The sequence below is a fragment of the Pieris rapae genome, chromosome 9 (assembly GCF_905147795.1).
Source record: "Pieris rapae chromosome 9, ilPieRapa1.1, whole genome shotgun sequence".
Classification (NCBI taxonomy): domain Eukaryota; kingdom Metazoa; phylum Arthropoda; class Insecta; order Lepidoptera; family Pieridae; genus Pieris; species Pieris rapae.
Genome location: NC_059517.1, coordinates 9,086,813 through 9,113,756, shown reverse-complemented (window position 1 = coordinate 9,113,756; position 26,944 = coordinate 9,086,813). Strand labels below are relative to the sequence as shown.

Here is a 26,944-nt window from a genome sequence, read left to right as displayed (position 1 = left end):
CTTCGGCAAGATAAGCAAACTCGTTCGACGATTATTGCATGTAGTTGTGTATTTGTTTTTTTTAATGATAAGCTAAAATAAGAAATTATTATTAATTACATAAATACTATTTACGTTGAGTTGAATTCGAAGCAACGATGCGCATAGGACAAAGAAAATAAAGGTTTGGCTTGTTCCATCCGGAAAAAGAAATGTGAAAAAGAATCTCATAGAATTATAAAAAAAGGCGTGGAAAATGCTCGCCTTAGAGAAATTTTCTTGTGATGAGGTCCTTACAACTAAGGATTGAGTGGGATTAGGAATAGGATTTATTTTATATTAAATATTTAAATTGTATATAATTGTGCGAAAGGCTGTTTCGTTTAATTATATTTTCCCCTTAATTTTTAATACGGGGGGAGGAATACTTTTTATGCGTTAAATTTCATTTGGTACTTATAATATTATAAGCTTCCATTTTCGTAAATTTACACAACGCGTCAAAGCCTGAATTCTTAACGAGACCCGCCCATCGCTTCCTTCATTATGGGTCCTTAAAGAAACGTTAATATTTAATTTATATAATCCAAAAAGGATCGTTGATACATTTTTTTGTAGAACAGGGGGCAAATGGACAGGAGGCTCACCTGATGTTCTATAAAAAACTTGTTTCTAAGATCAGATTGACAAGACAATTAAAAATAAAATTGTTTTAAGATACTACCAAAGTTTCTTAGCGAGTTTATCTCACCCGGTGCGCGGATTAGCAAAATATCAAAATTTCAGTCCCACAGAAACACATTCACAAAACACATAATCCACAAAAATGGAACATGAAATAAGAACGATGAATTTTCGAATATCTCAACTATTTTAATGGTGACATAAAAACTTTATGACGACACGTTTACCTGCCATTTTTACGACGAGAAGTTATAAATTGTCGCATCCTTTTTCACCTTTGGGAATTTTGCGTATCTTTTAGTTTAGTCATATTTTCTTCTACCCTTTATCTTCTGCTTAACGTTCCTTCATATATTATTAATAAAAATAATAACAAAAACTTTATTCATGACAAATAGGTTCTAACAAAATTTCATATATCGCCACTACTCTAGGGAGTCAGAGATAGAGAATGTTAGATGACTAGATAACAATTATTCTGTCGTACCTCATACGTTTAAACAAACATCATTTTACATTTCATGCAGAAGTGGGCTATTCGTGCAATCTATAATTTAAAATATAGGGAATCTGTGAGAGATATATTCAAGGTAATTAATATACCTTTCGATACCTTAAGATTCTCATGTATAAAATATAATAATAACATAAACTTAAAGAAACGCAAAAGATTTGGCGAGAGAATACGTACAAAAAATTAAAACCCGCTGGTTATACTGTCCAGGTTGTCAAAGATCGTCATGTACAAAGTATTCAATATAATAATAACATAAAATTAAAGGAAACGAGAGTAGAGAGACAGAGAGAGAAAGAGAGAAAAAACAGAAATGGATACAAATGTCTCAAAAATTCCTGAAAACAAAATCGTTGTCGAAATATTTTTTATATTTATATGCAAAAGGCTCACCTGATGGTATGTAATACCGCCGCACATAGACATTTCCAGAAGGACCACAAGTGCGTTGCCGGCTTTAGATAGATAGATCATAAAATTTATGTTTAAATATGTCTGATGTAATCTGAAATAGTCTTGATACGACTACGGCACTAGTGAGCTGTGAGCTCAGCTCACAATATGTACGTGTCATGTTAGATGCCTTACGCCCGAACCCAATAATTAATCCACAATCTCAGATTGAAAACAATTTGAGATCAGACCGTGACAGTCGATCGATGTCCTATCTGCATCCCAATAACCAATCCCTAAACACAATCCATTTTTGGCGACGGATAGAATGCAATTTCTTCGCTTTTTACACTCATATTTGATAATCAGTATAAACCAAATAAAGTAAATAAAACCGTACAAATAATATTAAAATATAAATGTCTATGTTTAAAACATATCAAATACCCTTTTTAATTATTTTGAAACTGAAGTAAATTAAAATCTTAAGATAAGATATTGGCACAGTTAAACTGTCATTTTCATACAAAGGACTATCCACGCACACCAATCCGACCTACCATGGATAGCATGTATCGACAGATGGCTATTACAATCTGTCGCTTGGTTATTGGCACACTTCTATCAGTATTTGGATTAAAATGTTTATCTCCGATTGTCAAAAATGAATTGAGCTAGGTTAGGTTTTGGGCAATAGCTAGTCCATCATTGCATACTTCGTACATACTTACGGATACCAGTGAAAGAATGTAAGTTACAAGTACTTCAGCTAATTAATTATACTTACATACTTTTAATTTATTTTAGTATATTTTTGGACAAGAAAAGTGCGTGCGTACAAAGTACACAGAAGTCAGAAGCGAAACTTCTTTGGCAAAGTAATTTTGAAGTCTTGTTCATATTTGTACAAATCTAAAACATTAGATTCCCGAGACTTAGAGGGAGAGAAAAAGTAAGATATGTTAGGAATTAAATTGTCATTGAAATATTAAAAGTATCGAAAATTAATATAAATATTGTTTTTGTAATTTATTTCTTAGATAATAAAAACACGTGGCATTTTAATTAAGAATTCGACTTTTGACATTTTAATAAATTATTTTGCATAAAATGTAAATTACTAATATTTCATAAATTCTCTTTATGATATCTTAATAATTGTTAAAATAAAATTTATATAAGGCCCTTCTCACTTTCTCTAAATCTGTTTCGATCGCTGCACATCTTCGTGACGCTATTATTATTATTATTGCATTTCATCCATAAAATTTGTACCCTCATGCGCCTAAAGATATTTCACTTTAATAAAACTATTGGCGCTAAAACCTTTTAAGATCTAAGCCATACACATCTGTATCGCGATAATTTGTTTTTTCTAATATGCAAATAGGTTTTAAGTAGGGTTTAAGACTTGCCGGTCTCCTGAAGATGCTTTACTTCGGGGTTCGAACCTACTACACTACATCTTGCATGAAAGTCATGTTTTGAGTATACAAAGCCAACGCTGGTCTTTTCCTATATTTAAATAAAATAACGAGTCTCAAATTTAGTACCATAAATAATAAAAACAATTTTACTCAACGCCTACACATGCTTAATCCAAATCGGATCGTTCAAAAGAATCAAACAAACATCTTAAAGTACCAATTCCTACAATGATATATTATTCATAAGATACAGAGTGGAGAAATGTGAAAAGCGAATAAACGTTAAATATTAAACACAGCATATTTAACTCAAAGTATATTTTACTTTCAAATATAAACAATAAAGGAAAAATAACCAAAATGGAAAATCCAAAGGTCAAACGAGTCTTCGTAATAAAGGCAAATGTTTAGGAGAAATCTTGCGTCATTCAAACCTAGCATCGTTCGGTGCACTAAACACCTGCATCTTGGGTGAAGACTTACGGTGAAGAAAAACCTTAGATTCAGGTTCAGAAGGTACCTTGTCCTTAAATGTCAAAATATGTGATCTAAGCTATGGATATGGGCTTATTTTCTTTTTTTTTATATTCTAATTTTATAAAATATTTTCAGAGCTTCAAACCCAAATGCCTACGTAAATAATGCAGTATTCTTTTTTTTATAGAACAGGGGGCAAACTGGCAGGAAGCTCACCTGATTTTAAGTGATACCACTGCCCATGGACACTCTCGATGCCAGAGGGCTCGCGAGTGCTTTATTAATTTACTACTTTTTTATTAATTCTGCTGCAAACATTCCTGAGACATCTTTCAATTAATAAAAATAATTATGTGACTGAATATGTTTTAGTAATTTAGTTAGCAAAAAAATCACGTGACACAACTGACTTGTAATTTTTTTTGGTAATTTGGTATGTTTCTTTTACAAGGGTTTGTTTTAAAGTCATTGTTAAACGAAAATTAATAAATAATAAATTTTTCAGTTTGGGTTTGAGTTTCCTGAAAAATATATGAAATTTCATAAGTTTACTATCTGTAGGAACGAACAAATACTATAACTTTTGCCAGCTCACTCAACGGACAATGAAAATGGTCCGCAAAATACCTATGTATTTTGTCAACTAAATTAACATACCGAATAACATGTGCCCTTTGCAGAAGGTTAGTCCTAGCTGTGGGCACATGAAGTAACGGAAAAGGATGTCACTTTCTGCCGTACCCATCAGGCACATTGAAGCTAAGGTACTGAAGTACTGCCGAATTACTGTCCTTGCCATGTAACAACTTTATTAAGTACATCACAAGCGCGAATTCTCGGCATACACTTAGTTCGTTGTAGTCTACAGAACTAAGAATAAATAATGTTGGATACACGAGTGGATAAAATGGATACACACCGTACGTCCACCGTACACCGTGTCTCAAAATTTATTTTGTACCCTAAATATATAAACTACACGTTAAGGATGTTTTCATATAACCAGATAAAATCGCTTCACATATCGGTTAAATGTATTAAATAAAGAAACAGCCTGTACATTTTACTCCTCGTAAGATATGCTGAGGAAACTTTGTAAGCTTGCATTTTATAGCACGTCTTGGGTGAGTATGTATGAAGTAATCAGCATTAAGGACAAACTTCGAATGTTTTAATCAAAGATTAATAATCCATTTACATGATTAGCTTTGTTTGTAAACCCAGGTCAAGTAGTGACTCTACCCTTCATTAATCATTCTCAAAAGCTTGAGGCTTGCTTTTAGGCTAATTTGTCCTCTGTGAAAACAATTATTGTTACGCCGAGAATGGAACCAATGGCTTACACATACACAAAATTTAATATCATTAAGTTAACTGTTTTTGAATAATGATTAACATTAATGAACATGTAATATCTAGACAATTGTAGTTAATTCTAATATACCTAATAACTAACCTTTAAATTTAATTACTAAAATAAATTATTAAAAGGAGTCCCTTTAGGCAAGGTTCCGAAGATACTGGCAGCGTTCCCCCTTTGAATAGCTAAACTAATTCTTTGTCCGATGTAGCTGCCAGCTCTTCGTTCTCCTGTGATGTCGACTAACCTTTTTGATAGACGTTGTCAGAAATTATTTTTGCCCTCATGATATACTCCCAAATTCCACTTGACGAATCAATGTTGTAAGTTTGTTTTTAGAAAATTTGTTGTCTGTGAAAACAATTGTTCAATCTAGGATCACAACAGGAGCTGTTATTCACTGCTAACAATACAAGAAAATTTAATCCCATTTTCTGTTTTTGAATACCTTTGGAGGAGTAGGGAATCTCTGAGAGATAAATTTAAGGATATTAATATACTTCCCTCGGAATATATTTATGAAAATATTATGTATTATACAAATAGTGATAAGTTCACTAGAACATACGCACAATGACAAGTCTCGGAACAAACGCAGGCTGCCATTTCCCCGTACTAGACTATCTAAAGTTAGTAATATTTTTTTGGGAAAACGGATACCCTTCTTTAATAAAATCCCAGAGGCTGTTTTATCAGAAATTTATAAATTTAAGAAATGTATTAAAGTAAAGCTATGTAAAAAGGCTTACTATAAAGTTAGCGATTATCTAGTCGATAAAAAGCCCTGGGACTAGTACTGGGCAGGCTACCCCTAATTGCTATATTTGTTTTAAAATGAGTGTTGTTTGATAATTTGCTTTTTTAAAAGAGTACCGAGAGTTTTTTACGCCGGCTTTTTCTCTCGGCCTACACCCTCTGTCTTCTTTGCCGATGAGTAGGGATGCCTATAGGTTCAAATTTAATGACGTGAATAACTGATACCTGTCTATCTTATGTTCCATAATAAACATATTTTATTTTAACATTGTGGCACGAGAACTTTATATATATATACATATATAGAGATAGTAACTTGACGTTTCCATTCTTTACCTGAACATCCTGAGAATTTAAATAGCACCCTTATTTATACCCTTCCCTTACTTAACGAATCAATATTGTAAGTTTACAGAATTATCTAATATCTGGACTTACGTTAGGCACTAATACTACATAATAGTAATTAAGCCTATTCAAACTCGCGCTTCGATACACTCCGAAACATATTGTCTATTATCTATTCATCAGTCCATCAATATTCAGTACAATTCCGCGCAATGAATATAGTAAAATACGCACGCAAATTCTTGTTTCAGTATTTGTGCTTTTGATTTATAGACTATAGAGTACGCCAAGCAAATGAATGGGGTTCTCTATTATAGAATTTTTTTTAACAAACTTAAGACGAACTGAAAGGTAAAGCAATGTTGTCTATATGTCGCAAATGTCAAATTAAATTACTGGTTTAAATTACATAATTTTAAATTTGTCACACATTCACAACATTTTTGTGGTTTCTTTGTTAACTGTTAGATATATATATATATATATATATATATATATATACTGTATGTGTGTATGTTCACTGAACTCCTCTTAAACGGCTGGACCACTGAATTAATTTTTTGTATGCGTTTGGGTTCACAAATGAGCCCGGTAGCTGGCGCAGTCTGTAAAATAAACAGCTGGTATATTTATAAATGCATGTGTTCATAACTAAAATCCTAAACGGATGGACAGATTTTGATATAATTTTGTAAAGAATTTTTTTATTGACTGTTAACGTGAATGTTAAACAAAGACATATTGACATTTCAAGTGATCAATCGTGGTCATGATAATTACTGTTAATCACTAATTATCATCTAATTAAAAACTTATTTTCCAAAAGAAAGAAACATTAACCCCCCAACAAGCGAGTCTCGCAGACTCAATTTAATTCGAACGATCTTTAGGGAGAACGAGTTCACAACCGCTTGATTGGAAGTGCGTTAGTTGAAGATAGTATCTTAACAATTAACACATATATATTTATTTATGATTGACCTGAAGTTATATCACTTACACTACTTACTCGCGAGCCCTCTGGGAGAGTTTCCAAGGCCTGTTTGGTGACCGTGTGCTATTAAAAAAAACTGTCTACTATGAGTCCATTGGCCTGACTTTATTAACAGCCTTATGTATTTTTAAAGCCAATTAAACGTAAAAGTAAAATTTTGTGATGCAATTAATTTGACTATGCGGCTTTGACCTGGGCATTTTGGGCAAAGCAATATAAATTCAGGTATGAATTAAAAAGCCTAATTATTTCCTTGCTACGGTAAGTACGCCTTAAGTAGTCTATGGAACTCAACGGGGATGAGAGAATTGTTTAAAATTTCGTGTAAAGACCAAATTGTATGAAAACTCTTCCGAGCTGTCAGAAGCTGACATTATACGTAGGTATAGATATATACGAATATTTGACAGTCAACGAAAATTTGCTTTCAATGAAAACAAATGAATTTAATGCAACAATTGAAAATATAACCTTAGAATTAATCACGAATATTTGACAAGGAAAATTTGTTATAAAAATTATAAACCCGGAAAAGACGTGGAAATGTCATATTAAGCGCAAAAGCCTGTAACAACACTGAAAAGGAAAACTTGCGTTAAAATTGTTTCCTGGAACATCCAGGGAAACATTCAACTTATGGTTTATATTTGCGCCGTCTGTATCAAATTGTTATTGAAATTGATCGACATTTGTAACCCATGAAAATATTCTAAAATAACTCATAATCTTCGGTGTATGAAAAAAAAAGAAACATCGAAAACTAAGTTACGGGCAAGAGATAAATAATGCAACAAGAATAGAGGCAACCGAACTGCGGTCAGCGTACTGTGTTGTCAGAACTTAATCTTTTATTCCAGGCAATAAAACCTCCTTTCAAAATCTCACAGACTACTACGAAGTTAAATAATTTGAAACTGCCTGGGCGGTGTTTTTTTATATTTAATTATTTAATTCTAGTAACCACATCGACTTTTTTTGACACTGGTGAAGAGAAGGCTATATATATCCATAGAACTTTTAGAAGACATACTCATATTTCAAAACCGGTTTATTGCGTTGTACTAGGGCTAACATTAAAAAAAGAAAAAGGAAAAATTTACAACTTACAATAGTCAGCTATGCTTATTTTAAAGAACTTCTCGCGGCCTCAACTAGCTATTTACCTACGACCATTACCCCTCTCATGTTGACTTGAAAGTCTAACTAAAGAAACTATGTATATTTATTTTTAATATGGTAACTAAGACACCTAGTCTAAGTTATAACTAAGACACTTATACAAAAGTTATGTAAGCAAATATTTAAAACTATACACATAGTTCATATATATTCACTTTCGGGATAATCTTTCAGTGATTTAGTAAATATAATAAACGTTTTAAAAACCAAAAAACTGTATATTTTGTGTTAAAAACATAAAATCAAACTTGTTAGAAATAACGTAATAATTTTTAAGCATATCATAAACTTAAAACATGCATCCATTCAGACCCTTTAATATTATTTATGTCACTAATAAAATACCTTAGTAATTTTTAATAAATACCATAAAATAAATACATTTTGAAATCATTTAAAAAAGTGTTTTCTCATAAATAAAGTGACTTTCAAGAGAACCAAAACAAGGTAATATTTGTAGGCTAGAGTTTGTTAATCACTCACCTGATAACGATGACTAAAACAAACAAACAGATCACAACACTGCACTCATAATCACTAAATCCAAGTCACTGATAATTATGAGATCGCAAGAGAAAATATCCCGCAAGCACGTTCATTCATCGCCACGGATGAAGAGCGACTGACGGTTTTCAGTCTTAACGCCACCGCCCCGTCGGAAAATTTCAGCAAGGATTTCTTTTTCAAACGGTAGAACATTGCACAGACTCAAATATTAATGAGGTCAGTGAACTTTTCCGATGTATCGCTGTCCGGCGGTTTTCTGGCTCTATAAACGTTTTTAGACTCTTGAACTTAGATCGTAATATAGCAAATATATGACATACAAGTCGGTAACTGTGTGTTTGTAATATTATTTATACGGACTAAGTTAAAATATGTATAAACTACTATTTCTCGTACTTTTATTTAAACAAAAATGGTACTAATGCATTCTATTATTTAAAGTGCAAAAATACATTTACCGTTTGTAAAGCTTACCTAACCTTTGCAGTAAAAGTTTTGTGATCTCGTATTTTTAAAGTTGTTCTTCTTTTTAATTTACCCTGAGGTAATGATAAATATTATTATGTTTTTTTAATCCATGTTTTGTTTATAAAATATTACCCTGTAAGGGTAGGTATATTTTTTATTTGTTTATATATATTCTTTACTGCACATACAAGAATAAAAAAACACCTAATATTCTACAAATTGTGCCAACGAATTAAAAAAGCCGTTAAAAAAATGTACTGAAGTGCAACAGTGCAAAACTAATTTATAGAAGATAATAAAAAAAACAAAATTCATCAATACTTAAAATAAATAAAGAAATAATATATTTCTTGATACAAACTTCGATAATAGTTGCCCTAAATTAGAAATTATTTATTTCACTAGATTGTCCACTTTATCTATCTCCATTGTTTAACGATTATCGCACATGGTACAAACCTGAGGTCATGGGATTTCTTTCCAGTGAAATAACAATTTTTAATAACCACATTATTCTCAAATAGTATGAATAAGAATAGTGGCGGGAAATTCTTCTTGCACAGAATCAATTTAACATCTTTTTTGATGACATTCATAAGTTAACTTGGTTATGTATATAAATAAAGTTTTTTTTGAATTTGAGTTACAAACAATATTTAAAACTTTGTTTATTAATTATTTCTCGTATAAATAAATGTAAGAAAATTTTATTAACGAAATTACTCATATCTTGAAAGATATTATGAGCTCTTATATAAGTCAATTTTAAATGCTCCAGCTAATCTAAAAATAGGTATTAATAATGTTCTCGAGAGACTTACTAGATAATCAGGAGGAATTATAATGTATGAGTGTGCGTGGAGTCAAGAGTAAACTCTATTTCATACTCATTTACCGCTATGCGACGAACGAAAAAAATATTTATTGTGGAGTATAATAAGACAGGCATTACTTATTCCACGTCATTAAATTTGTATTGGTAGACATCTTACAAATGCAAGTAACATATCAGTTGCCAGTTCTTCTTGCCCGATCTATGCTTTTGACTTACGAACTGCTAGTAAATGTATATTTAGAATTGATTTAACTTCTTTCCGTATTTATTTACAATTTATTATTATTAGTTATTTTGACTTTGCCTATACACGGGCAAAGAAGACAGAGGGTGTCAGCCGAGAAAAAATGCCGGTGTATCTCTCGGTACTCTTTTAAAAATAAAATCATTATACAAAGTGATTATGGCAAACAAAGATAGAAGGAACTAGTAAGAGGGAGATATGTTTCTCTCTTACATCAGGAGTTCAGGTTCAAACTCTTTGCGCCCTTACAAGGCAAAGGTGTTCAAACACCGCCAATTTTCTAACTTAGAGCTATTGAAAATTCCCGAAAAAATCACATGTATTACTTTTTACAATGAGTTGAAATTACAAATTACTCGACAAATGAGGACATAAGAAGTTATGGTGTCTCTCCATTATAAAGGTGGTAGCGTGATGGCCAGATACGCCGATTTCCGTAGTTCAATTTTTTGGGTAAGTTTTTTTTTACAGAACAGGGTGCAAACGGACAGAAGGCTCACCTGATGTTAAGTGATACCGCCGCCCATGGACACTCTCGATGCTAGAGGGCTCTGCGAGATATGCTGCCTCATCGCGTTTTTTGTATTGTATACTGGTTTCAACAAAGCTTTATTTTGTAAATATTGTTAATAAAGTTAGTGTTGTATGTGTGTATATTTTATAAACAGTGTTAGGTCAATAAATGCGGCTTACTTAATATTAATTATTATATTCTACCTCAAATTTCATGTGAATATTCATATAATTGTTCACAAAATCGGGCACGCAATTGTTTAATCAGAGATTATGAAGGAAAACAAAATGGAATCGAATAACAATTTATTTAATCATATCGGTAACTATGCACACTAATGGACTAGTAAATGGTATGATTAAAATACACGTTTACTATCAGTTCCAAACCCAAGGGAAGAAGTGGGTGAGGAAAATTTTTTTTGGAAATTGTAAGGAACTGCAAACATTGCGCCGTGCATTTATGAATAATGCCACCGCAACAAAATGTCATAATAATAATAGAAACCGCTTAGGTTCAATACACAAGCTTATTGTATAAAAAAACTTTGAAAAGCATCTAAATATACAGCATATTTGAATTTAAGAAATAAAATATTCATTTGCTTACGAGGAATAAAACTTTTTTAAAGCTTATTTATAAACAGTACTGATTGCTAAAAAGCACTCGAAACTTAAATAATAAAACATTTCGCGAATACAATTTAAATATTATTGCTTGAAATGATACTGACGAAAGTCACAAAACAACTTATAAAAATTATAAAAGCCGTATTTGTTCACGTATCTAGTCACTCTGATAAACAACAAAGTCAAATATGTCATTGTTCAGAAAAAATGGTTCCCAACTCTTAAGACTAGATTCAAGTTTAATTGGCGTTTCCCCAATCCCAAAATCTTTTCTAATAAGAATAAATCAATTGCATAATAATCGTTTTTTAAGTACCAAGTACGTGACGAACCGACGGAGATCTCTTGACAAAAATGTTACTGGAATCAGACACTAATGAGGCTCAATGTGAAGTGACGTCGAAGAAAATTGATTCAAACTTAGTGGAGTAAATGCTCACCATAATCTCCTTTGTTTTAGGAAAATAAGATTACATATAACTAAAATATTTTCGTTAAAAAAAAACCTTAGGGGCCATTTAGGTATGACTTTCTGCAAAAAAAAAATCCCCTTCTTCCCCCTTCTTCCTGTTCTCCACCACCACTGTTTGCTACGTTTAGAGGATTGCATTTTATTCTCACTGGCCATGCCCATAAAAACATAAGCTAACAATTCTTCTAATAAAACATAATTTAAATTAGTTTCATTCATCATCATTAAACTTAAACATAAAAACTAAAACTTAATTTTTATCTGCTTGAGAAGTTTATTTATGCTGTTATAAAATTTTTAGTCAAAACTGCGTGATTAGATATAGGTTTTATTACTCTGGGAGTTTTAGTATACCAACACATTCCAGATATTACTACATAACTAGAAGTGCTATTTCTTAAAGTGCACTAAAATTTAATAAAGTTCTGTATATTTTGTGTCACGTAATAAACAGATTTACACCACTGTTTAAATCACGAAACTCCTACATTCCATAATTGTGAACCCTTGCACACGTCAACAACCTTCTCAGGCTTGAAAATTGCCTAAAGAATGGGCTATCTGAGAGTAAAATTTCTTCGTAAAGCCGGTTGGGTGCCATGCCATTTTAAACAGTAGCGCATTCCTTACTGTATAAAGTTATTCTTGTTTAAAATAACCAGAACTCCAATGTACTATATCTAAGACTGATAGCTATTTAAATACCGTCATCTATCTTCCTGTGTGAAGATTTTCTAATTGACACAATCCGACAAGGCTGTCAACTTGATGAAATTTATGGCACGGAAAATATAAAACTGTGTAAGGACTTGCGTTGTAGAGATAGCGGCATTAGTGGGACAGAATATAAATTAAAAAGGTAAATTCGTTTATAAACTTTGGCAGGCAAAAGCCGACGAAAGTTTTTATTATATATGATTTATAATAAATTGTATGAAATTGATAAGCAATAAAAATTATGGTGAGTTAATGTGTAGATAAATTAGTTTAAACGAACACCAAAATCTGCATATCTTAATATATATATTTCTTGTGTGCGTGTGTATGTGACTGAACTCCTCCTAAACGACTGGACCGATTTAGACGAATTTTTTTGTGTGTGTTCAAGGGGATCTGGGAATGGTTTAGATTTACAATTTTGTCCGCTGGACAATGTTTTTTTAATTAATTTTCAATTTATTAGTTGTTGTTGATTTTGGAATGTTTTACATTGGATCCGACAGACGGCGCTACCATCGCAGTGTCAAATTTTAAATAATATTCGAATTTTAATTTTAGTCTGTCCCGAAATTTAAAAAAAGTTTTGTTATCATTGTGTTATATCGTGTGTGACCATGTGCTGGATCGTTAGATATTGTCATAACATTTGAATAATAATTTTCATCAAAATGGCTTATTAAAAATTGAAATTTTGAAATTAAAGACGTGTAGACAGGACAACGTCTGTCGGATCCGCTAGTTGTATATACAATCTACGCAAGTTCATTGGTATTGTACAAATATGACACCTCCACCTCTACCCGTATCACCTCGAAGTCCGCCGTTCCACAACCTCGTTTTTCCAGGCAGTTTTTGCCGCGCACCACCACTCTGTGGAACCAGCTGCCCACTGAAGTATTTCCGAACCAATTCGACTGAGGGTCCTTCAAGAAAAGAGCGTACAAATTCTTAAAAGGCCAGCAACGCAGTCGCGAGCCCTCTGGCATCAAGAGTGTCCATGGGCTGCGGTATCACTTAATATCAGGTGAGCCTCCTGCCCGTTTGCTTCCTGTTCAATACAAAAAAATGACAGATAAGACATCTCAACGTAAAATTACAGTTTTATTTCAGTGAATCAAAAAAGTTTGAGATCTTACGGTACTCTTTTGAAGGCTCCATAAAAAGTCGCAAATATTCCAAAAAGGCTTTGAGTTGTGACGTAGTGGAATCCTCAAAGCCTACTTATCTCAATAAAGGGAAAAGTTAGGAAATGACCTCTGGGTATACATTCAGTAATGTTTTTGACAACTTATGATGACTTATTTGCTGTTGCCTAAGGATTTGCGAATTTTGCTTGATTTTCATAGGCGTAGACACCAGCCTTGAAACTTTACTATGAAGTATTGCTTTCATCAATCAATAGTGTCAAGGAACGATGTATGATAGGGAAAACAAGAAGAGACAAAATACAGAATACAGCATTAAAGAAAATAACTAAGGTAAATGTCACAATAACTATCAAGAAACTAAAGTGGAAATGGGTGGGACACATTGCAAGAGGTACAGAAAAGTGGAGCAAAAAACTGCTTAACTGGTGCCCAAGGTACAGCAAACGCAAAAGAGGGAGACAACTGAGAAGGTGGATTCACCACATTAAAGAAACGGCAGGTGGTACATGGCAGAGAGTGGCACAGTGCAGAGAGGAATGGCGGGATTTGGAGGAGGCCTTTGCCAAAAAAGGACACACAGATGCACCAGAATTGAATTAAAATGGAAATTTGTTTAAATGTATATAAAATATATAATGCAAAATGTATCTGAATAAAGACTATTATTATTATTATAGCTTTCATAGATTTTAGCATCTAAATCATTTGTTATGTATTTTTGTCAAAAACCAGTGTTTTCGTGATCGTTTGTTTTATTAATAGTCAAGGAAGCGATTAGCCTTCTGTTCCTAACTCCGTCTAGTATCTGCCCTTTAAACAATTTCGAAGATATAAAAAAATAAAGTAAAGTCTGCAAACATATCGTTTGCAGACTTTATGAAGTGCTCAAACTTTATACTGAACTCCAACTCCGACTGCAAGTATATTAAATTTTTGCTTCGTGCCACATATATTTGCCACAAATATAATAGAAAGTATAAGACGAGTTTTCACACTTCCGCACATACGATGATGCACTATATTAACCAAGGTCTTATAAAATAATGATGGGTTACCACATAAATGTGTGGCGCCACATTTTACACTATCCGAGTACGCACGTTTAATTAAAAAAAATTAGGTTTGTTACTTTCACACAGGATTATTTATTTTAAAAATAGTAGTATATGGTAGTCAAAATAAAATTTGAACTATTTCTTTATGTCATTAACTCATTTATAATAAAATTTTGGAAAATTAAACTGACGTTCTGCTAAAGTTTTCAGTTTACACTTATAATTGAAAATTTTAAATCATTTATTCATATAGTTAACACAATTAGTGTACACTTATGAACATAAAAACAGAATAGACTTATATTAAATACTTATTATTTTATATTTACTGTTACAGTTCTCAAATCGTAGAACGGAAGCGAAAACTGGCGATGAACTCTCCGCCACTCTTTTTAGTCGCCAATTTTTTTGTTTTACACATGCACATGTTTGTAAGATATATATATATATATATATATATATATATATATATATATACCAGTTGAAAACACACAGGCAGCATTTTTTAGTTAAAATAAATATTTCAGAGAAATGGAGCTGGTTACGAGTGGTTTTTCGATTTGCCAGTGTTACTAGATCTACAAATTAACAGACCATTTGATAGTAGCTATCGAAATTTAATAGCCTTTATTATTAATGTCGAAGCAATAGCGTTAGTGTCAACAGACAATTTTATTAGTAGTATTATCAAAAGCAATTTATCATAGTTTAAAAACAATCTATATTTAAGTAATCTTTGTCTCTCATTCCTATGACTGCCATTTGGCTATGTATTTTGGATTCGGTCGCGGAACGAGTGCACAAAATGTGATGAAACTCGAACTAAGAAGATGCCTTCAAAAAGTAAACTCTAATGTCCAATTTAAACAGTTAATTCTAACAAACAAATTTTTGACATCAGCATTGCAGCGTTATTACCTTTAATATTTAATCTGCAGGTCCCGTTCAAGTTATTGTTAAGGTTCTCGTTTGTCGCCAGTCACTGACTCTGAAAATATTCCTATCCGTCATTTTGAGTGGCCCTTCACTTTCTGCCTTCTATTCTCTACGCCTTATCCTGGACGTTTAGGTGCTGCTATCTTGTTTTATTAAAGAGCGTTTAGTCCTTGTTGGGACTAAACGCTCTTTAATCTTTTGCCCTTTCTCACTCTATGATATACTCACGTTCTTGAAAAAATAGACGGAAGTTATATTTTGTAATTTAGTAAATTTAATTTGCCCTAGAGCTAAGGGTTGCTTAAAACAATTACGTTAACTTCGTAACAAAGGATTGAATAAACAAGAGTTGTGAGCCGGTAATTATAAACAAACAAATCTAAACAATATTATTATTAGGATTTAAGCTTTTGTAACATCAAATTGACATATAAGAACAATCCAAAATATGCTTAAATAATTTTAATGTTAGTTATTACTTACATAGTGATTGATTAATTAAATAAATACGTTAAGTATAGTAATTTACGGGACGCCCAAGAAGGGCTATCATCGCAGCCCATAGACACCCATTTTTAGTGGAGTTGCCGGCTTTCGAAGGAGGAGTACGCTCGAATTTTGAGGTCGTATTTGTCAGGGAAGACCCCCACCGGAGGTCGAAACCACAGTTCGCTAGTTCACAAAAGAAAATGCTTTGAAAAGTTTTTTTATATATTTAAAGTTTTTTTATCTGACTGTATCTTTAGTATACTTGATAATATATGATACCTGTAGGATAGTGAAATAAATAAGTACAGTTTCCTAAACTCAAAAAAAAAATAGTTACAACCCTTGATTATGGTATCATATTTCTCTATCGGCGTAAATACTTTGAAATTTTCAATAGGGACAGCTTTAGCGACCAAGTTCGTTATACTACTTAATACAGTATCCGTAGCGATGACGTCATAACCTTAGGGTCGCTGTACTGGGCTCTGTTTTGTGATCATTTGTTTTATCTAAAAGGCAACTAGGTAATCAGTCTGTACACACGCCATCATTTCTCTAAAACATTGCTTCGTTACGATGAAATCGTATCGTACTGTACGTTGAAATCGTATAAAGACAGAAAGTCTTGGTGCACAGGTCGTTGATCTTAATATTTAAGTATTCTCATTGTAATTACTAAGTGTTAAATTAATGAATAAGATATGGCAATGAACTATTTTGTGCTTGTTTATAGGAACACACAAGAAACTAAGGTGCGTTTCTAAGTGAAAGCTTTCATTAAGAGAAAGCTCAATTAAGTTAATCGCCAAACTAATTGTAATTGTTTTCTTTTTCCACGCCTCGCGACGTCACCGATGGTTGATTGCTGATATACGCCCGAATAGATGAAGTGCCGCGAGCCCCTTTAGATCACACGACAAATATCATTAAAATCGTTTGCGATTTTTCTAGAAGCATTTAGAATATTTAGGAACACTGTTTTTTGTGTTTTGCTCATTTTCAGATAAAAGCGTCCACAGGTAAGTTGGCAAACTAAACCGAATGACTGGAACTAATAAACATGTCATAGGCTGGAAAATGGCATGGGAGTAATGAGTCTCATTATTACTTACATATTAAAGCATGTTCCTAACCGATTGTTCTATAAATGTAATTTTAGAAAATTAAACCGATTTCAAATGGCTTATCACATTATATACCGAAGAATTCTCCTCCGTCGGGCGTATACCTAATGAACAATTATTAAATATATCTCCTTACAAATAATGTAAATTTGTAGTTACATTTCATATAAATCGTGAAAAACTGTCATCGCCAATTGATACGACACACGATTTTTTTATTTCAGTCGTATATTTTGTCGTAACATAAAAAAGGTAGTGTAGACGTTTAATTTCCTCTACAAGAGCACGTCAGGGAAGCAACATTTCGCAGTTGAGTGCTATAAAATATACAGGGTGTTGAAATAAAATACAGTTTTATCGGGTTCGTTCTCGACTGACTTTTGTTAACTGTTTCTACTGGACTATAAATTGCAATAGTCGATTATTAGCCTTATTACAGATTGTATAAAATATGTACAAATTAAAAAAAAATTTTTAATTAAAAAAAAACGCACGATAACCTTTTAGATCTGGACCTCATATTATTATGTATTTTCTGAAGGCAAGTAGCTAATCAGCCTTCTGTGCCTAAAACAAGATTTTTAGGCATAAATGCATAGGCTATTCATTGGCACAGAGTCCGACCTCGAACCTACGACCTCAAGTATGACAGTTGCACGCTGAAAGCACAAAACCCCCACTAGTTTTAATTATTATAAAATAACACTAAGGATAGAGCTGCGCTTGCGTTTGGTCTGGGCCTTAAATTTGTATGTCTGTATTCATTTTACCACTTATTTTTTGTAATAGGCAAATACCTGCTAAGCCTTCTGTATGTAATACAAGATTTTTAAGTGTTTAATGCGCACATGTTCCATTGTTGAACAATCGGATATCAAACCTACGACGTCGCGCACTAAAACTCTAGACCACCACTGCTCTTAGTACAAATTATTATCCTTGGACTAAACTTTGAACAGTGTTTGTCATGTAACCATGGTAACAATTACTAAACTCTCTTCTTCGTAAACTTAATTACTGAAGAGCGTACCTGTCTTGAAAAGCTAGTATATTAATTGTGACTCAATTATTAACCTTTGGACAAGTTCTTTACATTTTTGTTTATACATAATATTATTTATACTTTTCTTTAGATTTTTTTTATTTTATTTTACTTTTACATGTTCATTTGAGTTTCTTTTTGTTAATTTATTATACACTTCTTCATTTATAGTCGTCTGTAGGCGTTTCTTTTTTTATTGTTCCATATTAGGGTTGCCTAAAATAAATCGCTTGTTGCCACACGTTGCCTAATAACATATGTAAATAATGTAACAAAGTGTATGTAAATAAATAAAAGTCCTAAGCCATATTTCTACTTGCTGCCTCCACTCTATCCTCAGCTGTTCTTAGTGCATTAGGAATCTTGAGACCCATAATTCTCTTTATTTGGTCAGAGATGGCACAAGAAGATCGACCTCGATTTCTCCTGCCATCACTCCTCCATATCATTAGAAATGGTTAATAAACGATGACTACGAAAATCGACTTCAAAAGTCCGTCTACCGAACGGAATCTTTTTCTTAGTATTTGCGCAATACCAATTGAAAAATTACACCATCCTGTATAGTTCACTCAGTAGACGACTTTATTAAGATCATACATACTGATGCCGTATTTGACACAACACATTCCCCGTAATTAAGTGAATAATGGGCACATTACTGTATCTGTTATGATATCATTAAGGGAAATTGGTTAATTTGATTTACAAACCTTACGCAATATCAGAGAAGAACTGTTCCATCATAAATATATATATTAAATACAGCTTGATCCAGCTTACACAGAACTTTTCAACCAATTACCAGAACCAACATTGTGTTCCATGAGCCTCTTCGTATAATGCGTTCTGCTTTAGATTCTGTCAAAAACATTCTGCCAACAACGTTAATCATTGTGATTATTTCTATTACTTTTAAGAATCTAAGTTGAATTTTTTCAAAGTTAGTTTTAACATAATTAATAAAAGTAACCAATATTGTTACGACCAATACCTAGACAGGGTGCAGGTATATTACCTGCACTCTCACTGTCTTTGCCGATGTACCGAGTAAAAAAAATTTAATGACAGGGAATATTTTTATTTTAAAATCAAAGCCGAGCATATGCCTCGATTCACTTACATAAACAAAAGAATACTTTCGTTTTAATTAATACGAGAAACATATAAATATCTGAGGCCAAGATCTACCTTATTGTGCTTATATATAACTTGTATAGTCATCAATATAAGACGACGCAAGTATAAAATCTTTGTAAATTAATTATTACTAATGTAAAAGCCCCAATACATGACCACTCCATTTATAAATCTATATTCACAATGTATACGTGCTAAAAATAATATAAATAAATAAAAATTAGCGCTTACTGCACAAGACATGCGACAGATTTGTCATCTAAAGTTCTAATATGTAACTAAACGAATACATCAACCAATAGCGTGGATTTTTCTCGATCACCTTTCCCACTCTCTCTCTCACACATATAAATAGCTGTCTCCCTTTTCTTTGACAAAAATGGTGCACATCTTCGTCACGCTAATATTATTATTGCGTTTCATCCTTAAAAAATTAACCATAATGCGCCTAAAGGAGTTTCACTTCAGAAACTTCTTTTTTTTATTCTTACGTTGATCTTACAGTTATTATGTAACACAAAAACGTATTAAAAGAAGCGTGTGGCGTATCGGAAACCCGTTATGATAAGGTCTGTATAAGCCTTTGATATTACTATGGTAATTTTATGTTTCTCGTACTATATCTATCTTCTTTGTATATCGCCTTGGTATTTTTTTTTTTTTTTTTTTTTTTTTTTTTGATAAAGATTGCCAACGCTCGGCACACTGATACATTTGGTAAAAACAAACACAAAATACAATTTTGAATGTGATGAGCAATTAGAGGCAAACATGACATTCATTTAGAGCACATACAAAAATCAATCGTAACAATTTTTAAACAAAACAAACATTACAAAAAAGAAACAATTACAAAAAACTAAACCAAAATTGATTTTAAAGTGTGAGGGGAGCAACTCTGGATATCCAGACCTAACTTGTTTATCAGAATGCTTAATCTGGACACCGGAGAGCTTTGACCAAAACGCGTCCTACGGAAAGGAGGGACAAATGAAATAACGGGATGCCTAGGGGATCGAGAGGGTACATGAATCTTAAATTTAGAAAGAAGGTTCGGACAATCAATCTTATTATTGAATATCTTTGCTGCAAACGATATATCAATAATTTTTCTGCGATTCTCCAATGACATCATATTAAAGTGTGCCAGCCTGGTTTCGTACGTTGGCAACTTTTTTTTCGAGATGCCACTGGAGAAAAGCAGATGCCACAGTAACCTCTTTTGTAATCTCTCGAGTCGTAGCATGTGCGTCGCATAATGCGGCCTCCATACAACTGAACCATATTCTAGAATGCTCCGCACGAGGCTATTGTATAATAGTATTTTTGATTTGATGCTACGAAATCCTTTCGTATTTCTTATGACAAAACCAAGCATTCTAGAAGCTTTCTTAACTATAAAGTCTTGGTGTTCTGAGAACGTTAGCTTATTGTCATAAATTACCCCCAAGTCACAAATCACTCTTTCCTCTCGAAGTACTACGCTACCTATATGATAGTTGTGAATTAAAATATCCCTTTTTCTTGCAAAACGAATAAAGTGACACTTTCGGACATTTAGCTCCATACCATTAGAGACACACCATGAGGTCACTTCATTCAGATCAGATTGGAGCATCGAGCAATCATCGGAGCTACTGATAACACGGCAGAACTTGAGATCATCTGCGTACATGTACTCCTTAGAATGCTTAAAACAAGTTGTTAAATCATTTACAAATATATTAAATAGTATTGGCCCTAAATGAGAGCCCTGTGGTACACCGGAGGATATTTTATGTATTGTTGAGCTAAAGCCGTTAACGACAACGAAAAATTCGCGATTACTTAAATAAGATTCAATCCATTTAAGAAAACGCGGTGATACGCCATAGCTAGACAGCTTATTTAAAAGTATAGAGTGAGGAACTCGATCGAAAGCCTTGCTGAGGTCTGTATAAATCGTATCAACTTGGAGACCACGATCCAAAGCATCACTTAGGAATTCAGTATACTCAACTAGGTTAGTTGTGGTTGATCTACGTTGCATAAACCCATGTTGTGATAAAGCAATTAACTGTTCAAAGTGTTTATAAAGATAGGGACATACTAGAGACTCAAGTATTTTAGCAAAGGAGGAAAGAATAGAAATGGGTCTATAATTAGCAACTAGCTCTTTTTCCCCCGACTTATAGATAGGTACCACTTTAGCCATTTTCCATTTGTCCGGAAAAACTCCTAAGTTAAGAGATTTATTATAAATTGTAAGTAGAGGTTCCACCAAATACTTAGCACATTTGCGTATAAAAATGGGCGGAATATCGTCTGGGCCAGCGCCCTTATACTCGTCCAAGTGTGTTAGTTTCTGAAGAAGATTTTCATAATTCAAAGCCGGCGGACACAAGTAAAGAGCACTATTATCAAGTTTAGAAAAAAAGGATTTCTGTTCCTTGTTATGCCTAAAATTAATGTTATTACTAGGAGTATATACAGTTTTAAAATGAGTGGAAAATAGTTCGCAGACTCGGTAACCGTCAGAGGCAGAAGTGTATCCATCTGACATAGCCAAGGGGTAAGAACTATTGCCGCAGCGTTTGTTTTTTACATATGACCAAAAATATTTAGGGTTTGCGTCTATTTTATTTTCTATATCGGAGATATACCGCTTATAGTAATCACTGGCCATTTTCTTGCATCTTTTACTAAGTAAAGTCAATTCTAGCCCGTCCCTTGCGTTTTTATATTTTTTATAACGTAGTCTTATTTTATTCTTCTCTTTTAAAGTTCGAATTAAATTTCGATCAAACCATGGGGGATAGCGGTTATTACTAGGTTTGCTTAAAGGAACGTAATTATTGATTATATCTCGTATCTTCAAATAAAAAACATTTACAATCAAGTTTATGTCGTCAATCCCAGCGAAAAGTTTCTCCCAATCACATTTTGTTAGCTCAATAAAGATATTGTCATAGTTAGCTTTACGGAAATTACGCTTAGTCGTGACTATGTTAAAAGGTAATTCAGGATTTCTGGCCAGGGAAATTTCAATATCCAAGGGAGGATGTAGTTTATCTATAACGCTTAAAACACCACACGAATTGCTCACCTCACACGATGGCAGATTTGTAAGTACAAGGTCTAGAATTCTGTTACAATTATTAAGGATAGAATTATGTTGCTTTAGATTATTAGTGTCTATGAAATCGACAAATGGTTGACATGAAGGAGGGACATAAAATTCACCACTAGAATTGCTCCAGCGTATATCTCTTAGATTGAAGTCACCAACAATACAATGATGTACAGAGTGTTCGAAAATTTTATTGCAATTTGTGGTGAATTTTTTTAACAAAGAATAGTTGACGGGCGGAGGAAAGTAAACTACACAGAAATCAATTTGATGAAGGCAACGTGGCGCCGGCAGTTCCACTCGAACCCAGATTTCTTCTAAATCAGATTCCCAACTAATCATTCTTTTGGATTTAAGTTTCTTTGAGATCGCAATAATGGTGCCACCTCCATCTTTTTTGTGGGAGTTTAAGGTCTCAGACCGATCCCGCCTGTAAACCACATACCGTCCATCAAACAGCTCTGAGCTATATATCGAGTCTTTTAACCATGATTCAGTTAAAATTATAATATCATAAGTGTTACAAAGTAATTGGGTGTAGAAAGAATGCGTTTTAGTCCTTAAACCTCTAGCATTTTGGTAATATATACTTAGATTAAATACACTTGTTATATTCGGTTTTTGGTAGTTACAATCGATTTTGTTTATATTGTGTGGGGTGCCCACTGTTCAACATACATATATATTTATAAAACAAGCTTAGCGTACTTATGATAAGCGACTTAATATGTCTACGCTTTTTACATGGAGGAAGTTTGATTCTGCGTTTTTTCGCATGAAAATACGGCCGTTGCGCACCCATACGTAGCTGTATTTTAGTTCCTTTGCTTTCTGCCTAGCAGCGGCATGTAATACCTTATTTTCAGGCGTTAAGTGCTCCACCACATAGACAGCAGACTTCGCAATACCACCAATGCCCAAGTGACTAGAGTTTAGTTTATTGTCCTTATTCGCTTTGTTAAACTTTATGGAAGCCGCGATAAACTCGTCGCGTAGACGCGGGCTACTAAACTTAGCTAGAATGGAGCGAGGACGATTAGATTTGCTGTCTAGTTTAGCGACTCTGGAGCAGTAGTGGATATCTTGTTCATTGACAGGGCACTCGATGACATTCCCAACTTGCTGGATAATTTTGGTTAGGTTTTCACCTCTGTGTTCCGGGACACATTGAATTTCTATATTTGCTGCGCGGGAAAGTTGGTCAAATTGGGCAAGTTTCGCAGTCAGCGTCATGTTCTCAGCTCGCAGGGATTCATTATCCCTTCTGAACTCTTGCAACATATTATTAGCCTGTGAAGCGCATTCGGACTTAATTTTTTCTAACGTGTTGGTCGTGTTGGTCACCTGTTCTTCCACTTGCAAAAGTTGGCCCTCCCAGGTACTCATACGATTTTCTAGAGATACTATGTCATCCCTGAGTTTCCGCGTCACCTCGAAAATAGCGGCGTTTAGGTCGTCCCGCCATTGCTGCCTCAGATCTGCGAGTTTACCATCCATATATTTAGTCAGCATATCAGTATCGACGTTTAATGAGGATGCTAAACTTGTTTTTGGTGACACTGATGAAGTAGGAATAATCTTCTTGCTCTTGCAGGTCGAGCACTTCCACTTTTTCCTATTCATCGGAAGAATTCTTTTAAAATCAGATTCCGATAGATCAGCGCAGAAGAAATGCAACACAGTGAGGCAAGATGTGCATTTAATCATTTCAGCATCAGAGACATGTTTTAAGCATTTGCCACAATCCATCTTGTATTATTTAAAAAAAAAAATTAAATAATACCAAAAAAATAAAATATAATAATAATAATGTTACAATGGTCGACGAACAGTTTTGATCTCGCGTCGTATTGATTTGAGTACCACGACTTGAACGCTGCGCCACTACGGCGTTGACTTTACAGGCGAATATATAGTACAATTTCTTGAGATACTATAACACTATATAGTGACTAATGCAAGATTTATCGCAAGTCACGTTTACACTTTACATCAAGTCCCACAAGTTATGGCAATTGCATTTATTATGTATTATTATTTGTTATGCATTTAACTAACTGTCGTAAAGTTTGAATGTTATCCTTTCTCGATATTATGATCTCAAAATACCTCTAAGGTCATTTCAAAAATGTTAGTTAGTTAAATTGAAATCACTTAGGCACAGCACAAACTTTAAACTAAGGTTTTAAAAATAACTAGAAAAACGTCGCCCATTCACCGTATCACAAGTCACTCACTGTTTACTTGTTTTACAAACTTAGGTTAGTTTATATTATGTCGCACGAATTACATACGCGCTCACGCGTGAACGGTTGCGAATCAACTCCTATTCTTTAGTAATTACTAGATATGGGTAAGAACTGATCTACAATAATGTACAAATATTATATGCACAATTTTCTTGAGTTTTTACTAGTAAAGTACGATACAAATTCACAAAACATTAATTTTATTCTTACAAGCTTTGACTTATTGTAAAGAAATGCACGCTAAACTCTTAAAAATAACTGTATCCCGTTGCCGATCGACATTTAGAACACCAGAAGGTTATCCGGCCTATGAGACGGTATGCTCATCTCTTGAAGGCCTTTAAGTTGGAACGGTTTGAAAATATCTAACATCGTGGTGATGCGCGGCAAGAGACGTCAATATGAAACGGGTGTAATTTCGCTGTCTTATATTTGGCATACATATTTATAATCGGATAACTACTTAAGATTTTATAAATTATCACTCGGCATTGAAAAAGCTAATTAAGTTTTTAATATCAGTTGCCAGTGACTTTTTCAATTACAGGACTATTTCCAGCTATTTGTATAGCGTAACTTTGTTGACGTGAAATAAAATATATATTAAATTAACGCATTTTATCTATTTTCATTAGAATTAGGCCTAGTGGCTTCAGTGTGTGACTCTCATCCGGTGGCAGTAGGTTCGCTCACCTGCTGTGTACCAATGAACTTTCCATTTAACATTCGCTCGAACGGCGAAGGATAATATCACGAGGACATCGGCTTTTCTCAAACCCAAATAGGCGACGGCGGCAGCACAGAAGGCTGAAACCTGAGGCACATACCCAAAAATATTGTGGCGCCACTGATTTATTTTTTATATTTTAATTAAAGAGCAGTGTTGGCCTAGTGGCTTCAGCGTGCGACTCTCATACCTGAGGTCGTAGGTTCGATCCCGGCTGTGCACCAATGGAGTTTCGTTCTATGTGCGCATTTAACATTTGCTCGAACGGTGAAGAAAAACATCGTGAGGAAACCGACATGTCTTAGAATCAAAAAGTCGATGACGTGTATCAGGCACTGGAGGCTGATACCTACTTGCCTATTAGATTTAAAAATTATCATGAAACAGATTCAGACATCTGAGGCCAAGACCTAAAGAGGTTGTAGCGCCACTGATTTATTTTTATTTTTATTAAAATCCAAAGAGTATTTTGAAAAAAGTGAACATACAGACAAGAGCCACTTTATTTTACTACGTGAAGATGAACCAACGGGTCGAGATATGAAAATTCAATTTTACAAACAATTCACTCTGAAAATCAATTTCACACCGAGCAAACCAGACGACACTCTTTTGCAGGCTTCTTATTAAACATGATCTATTGTTTATTTATCCTCGTACTCTTCGTTCTGAGTAACAATGTAAGTTATGTAATATGCATTCCCATGTCAATAGTCATAAGATACTAATTGATTCGTTCCCACAGTATATTAGAGCATAAATCAACGTATTGTTTAAAATACTGACTCTTGTTTAAAATAGTATGAATTAATTTCAGGAATGCAAGAAATCGCAGAAACAAATCGCAAATATAGGTAAATATATACATATCACTGAGAAAGCATATTTAGTCTTGGTTAGACTGGACCTTTTTTAAAATGTTCGTCAAATAAATATTGCCCATGTATTCAGCATTGTAATTGTCTGAGAGGTTTTAAAAACGAAGTTGAAGTTTATGCTGTAGAATCATACAAAACTATAAATGTAACCTATGATGTATAGTTGACTTATTTAATCAAATAATTTAACTATATATTTTCAAAGCTATTTGATTTAGTTATACTTAATATATTCGATTTTAAGGTCTGCTTGAGGGAATCAAATGCTCGGACGAGGTAGGTAGGTATGAATAAATATGTGTAAAATATGTTATATATTTATATTTTTCATAATTGTTTAATTTTTCAGTTTCAGTCAACCGTAAGCTTATATAGTCTGATCTATTTCATTTTTATAAGGAAGCTTTTGTGGTGGAAACATTGCATACAAGCCGAAGGTTCTCTGTGCAATATCGGTGCATCAATAATTGTTTCGGGATTAAGAGTTTAAAAAAATCAAGCAGCAATGTGTCAGTAGTGGATATATATAAGTCGCAGTAAAGTAGTT

General features: G+C 33.4%; 1 protein-coding gene across 1 annotated transcript in view; it reads right to left on the bottom strand.

Moving 5' to 3' along the window:
- The window catches only part of LOC111004035 (sex peptide receptor), a 143,964-nt gene extending 135,221 nt beyond the window's left edge, over positions 1–8,743 (bottom strand). Inside the window, exon 1 of the mRNA XM_045629538.1 lies at positions 8,595–8,743. The gene's annotated coding sequence lies outside the window, so the exon portion shown is untranslated. The remainder of the gene's footprint in view (positions 1–8,594) is intronic.
- Positions 8,744–26,944: the final 18,201 nt, after the last annotated feature.